Raw genomic sequence first — 3,949 nt, forward strand, 5'->3', positions numbered from 1 at the left:
TTGCGGGGCATGTTGGATGGGGGCCTCATTCGGGAGAGCAGCAGTCCCTGGGCAGCTCCAATAGTGCTGGTGCAGAAGAAGAGCGGCGCTTGGAGGTTCTGCGTCGACTATCGGAAGCTCAACAGCGTAACCAAGAAGGATGCTTTTCCCCTCCCACGGATAGAGGACTCGCTTACCACCCTGACGCAGGCTGCCTGGTACTCCACCTTAGACCTGGCAAGTGGTTACTGGCAGGTGCAGATGGAGGAGAGAGATAGAGAGAAAACGGCGTTCACCACCCCCTTTGGGCTCTTTGAGTGGGACAGAATGCCCTTCGGCCTCTGCAATGCTCCAGCCACCTTCCAGAGGTTGATGCAGAGGTGTTTGGGGGGGCAGCTGGTTGATTCCACCTTGGTGTACCTTGACGATGTGATTGTTTTCTCTCCAGATTTCCCCTCCCACCTCCGGCACCTCGAAGAAGTATTCCAGGCCATGGAGAAATACGGTTTGAAGCTGCGGCCAGAAAAGTGCCAGCTGTTTCGGAAAGAGGTGAAGTTTCTGGGGCACTGTGTCAGCCACCAAGGTGTCTCCCCAGATCCGGCCAGGGTGGTGGCAGTTCAAGAGTGGCAACCTCCCAAAACAGTCAGGCAAGTGCGGGCTTTTTTGGGATTTGTGGGATACTACAGGCGCTTTATCAAGAACTTTTCAAAAATTGCCAAGCCCCTGAATGCACTCCTGGTGGGAAATGGCCGTCCTCGGGGTCGGGGGTCGCCTCCTGTGGCATGGAGCCCTGAGTGTGATGCAGCCTTCCAAAGGCTCAAACTTGAGCTGCTGCAGGCTCCAATCCTCGCCTACGCTGATTTCTCACAACCTTTTGTTGTCTACACTGATGCAAGTAACACTGGGTTGGGTGCAGTGCTTGCCCAGCAACAGGAAGGGGAGGAGAGAGTCATCGCATATGCGAGCCGCAGCCTTCACCCAGCAGAGAGGAACGATTCCAACTATAGTTCCTTTAAACTGGAGCTCCTGGCCATGAAGTGGGCTATGAGTGAAAAGTTTAAAGATTACCTATGGGGCAGCAAGGTAATTGTGGTGACCGATAATAATCCTCTTGTCCACAGCTAAGCTGGGAGCTGTGGAACAGCGCTGGGTGGCGCAGCTGGCCAATTACGACTACGAGATACGCTATCGACCAGGGTGAGAACATACTAATGCTGATGTGCTTTCCAGGCTCCCTGTTGCAGCTGCAGTCTCCCAAGTCCCAACTCCACTCACTCGGCCTGATGAGCTTCTGGTAGGGGTGGTGGAAGCACCAGGGTCGAGCAATGACATTGTCCCTGCTAGCTGGGGGTGGGACCCACACCGTTGGAGGGAGTTGCAGGGGAGCGACAACGACCTGGCCACAGTCTCAACCTACCTGGAGCGTGGTGCCCTACCCCCAGCTGCAGAGAGGAGGGCACAGACACCAACGGTGAAGCAACTACTGAGCCAGTGGGGTAGGCTGAGTCTACGTGAGGGGGTAATTTGTCGTTCTGTGCACGATGAAGTGACTCATGATGTTGTGTTCCAGATAGTTGTGCCGCAACCCCAGATCCAGTCTCTCCTAGGGGCCTACCACACACAGATGGGCCACCAAGGCCAGGAGAGTACACTGTCTCTGGTGAGGAGAAACTTCTATTGGCCAAAGATGGAGATGTCTGTAAACACATACATCCAAGGCTGCCCACGATGTGTGCTCTTCAAAGCAAGGCGAGATAGTAAAGCCCCCTTGGTCCCCGTGCTGCCCAAGGCCCCCCTCCACATTGTTGCCATGGACTTTTTGAGCCTGAGTCGGCCGACCGATCGCTACCAGAACATCCTGGTGGTCACAGACTTATTTACAAAATATGCCTGGGCCATCCCCACGACGGACCAGACCGCCTCCACCACTGCCAGGGCCCTGTGGGGTGGGGTGTTCCAACCCTTTGGGTGCCCTGAGGTCCTGCACTCGGACCAGGGCCCAAACTTTGAATCGCAACTGATTCGAGAGCTGTGTCAGCTTTACGGGTGCCGGAAGACCCACACCACGCCATACCACCCACAGGGGAATGGAGGGTGCGAGAGGTTCAACCAGACCCTCTTGAGCCTGTTGGGGACCCTGGAAGCCGAACAACAGAACAGGTGGGTGGATCATCTCCCCTCCTTATTGCAAGCTTATAATAACACCGTTCACAGCACTACGGGCTATGCCCCCACTTACCTGATGTTCGGGAGGCATGTGCGCCTACCCATTGATCTGCTCTTAGGCGCAGGACAGCCGGATGGAGCCCAGAGTGCATCAGAGTGGGTGAGCCAACACCATCAACGACTTCACTCTGCTTATCAACGGGTATCTGAACATTTGGCAGGGGCTGCCGCCAGGAACAAGCGCCTGTATGACCGAACAGCCCACGACTGCCCGCTGCTCCCTGGAGAGCGGGTCCTGGTCCGAGACAATCGACGACAAGGCAAAGGCAAGTTGAGCGACAGGTGGGAACCTACACCCTATGTGGTGGTTGGCCGCCGTGGACCAGACCTACCTGTCTACACGGTACGACCGGAAGGGAAGCCAGGCCCAGACCGCGTACTGCACCGCAACCAGCTCCGACCCTGCCCCAACTACCCAACAACTACAAGAGAGGGACAGGCCAATCCAGATGTCCTACCACGACCTTCGATGGCGTGGGCATTGATCCCTGTGGGCCCTGAACCAGCTGCAGAAGGGAGGGACCCCCCACCACAGCCTCGTCGCTCCCAACGCGACACCCAAGGCAGGCCCCCCGAGAGGTATGGTAACTGGGCCTCCTAAATACTAGTTCTAGGGACTAGAACCAATTAGTGGGGGAGGATGTCACGGGGTGACTAAGTATGTGGGAGGGAGGTTCCTAGGGGAAGACTTATCTGGTGTACCCAAGATGGCCGCCTCCAGAGTCCCAGGGGAGGACTTACCTGGTGCACCAAGATGGCCGCCCTCAGCTGCAATCAATACACAAGCAATCAAGCTCTCATTGACTCACCCATCAAACCTGATGTGCTGCAGGTGTGCAGTGACTAGACTGTTTGACGATTGGGCCACAAGCTGTGTGTGGGTGTGTTTTTATATACCTTCAGGTATGGGATTCCGGGCGCAGATCACAGAACACACGGGGAGCAGAGCTGGTCGTGGAGAGGTTTGGGAGCTGAAGGTGTGGTGGAGCTTGGAGGAGCCGAAGCAGGACGGAGACAAAGGATCAGTACGGAGCTAAGTGCCTCTCTCTCAACCACATCACTCTCTGCTCATGAGAATGAACTGCTGTGCCCACTCCATCACCCTGGCTGTCTAGTGGAGTGTTGCGGGACCCAACCTTAAGTGTGATTTGCCTTACCTGTTTTCTTTTTGTGTGTTTTTGCCTGCCTTCACCAGCGTTGGGATTTTTGTGTGCTGTTGCCGTAATAGGATGCCATCATCGTGTAGTCGGGCCGTAGCAATCTCTGGATGATTCTGGGTCACAGTGGAGCCCTAAAAGCAGCAACTGAGAGTAAAAGAACTGGACCCTACACCTCCAGTGGAGACACAGAGAGAGAGAGAGAGAGAGAGAGAGAGAAAGAGAGACACACAGAGAGAGACCCGACCCGTACCCTGCAACCCTGCTCCCCCCCCGCCCCCCTTGCCTGGATGGTTTGGACTCACCTTTGCCCTTTAAACCCCCCCCCCTTCCTCCTCTGGACCATAGACTTTTTGTCCATTTTTGTGCAAATAAAGGGACTGCTTTTTTTTACAGTTCTGGTGTCTTGGTGTCTGGTTTTCTCCTCTGAGTAGCGCTTGAGAGTCAACACAGGTAGTTTCCGCCTGTTACATAAATGCGACAACAACACTTGTCCCTACTGTTTGATCCCAATGGACCTATATCCTCGACAGTGATATAAAGAACACACATGGGTCTATATCATATAGACCCATGTGTGTTCTACG

This window comes from Trachurus japonicus, chromosome 22 (assembly GCF_045865225.1).
Source record: "Trachurus japonicus isolate A0001 chromosome 22, Traja_1.0".
Taxonomy (NCBI): domain Eukaryota; kingdom Metazoa; phylum Chordata; class Actinopteri; order Carangiformes; family Carangidae; genus Trachurus; species Trachurus japonicus.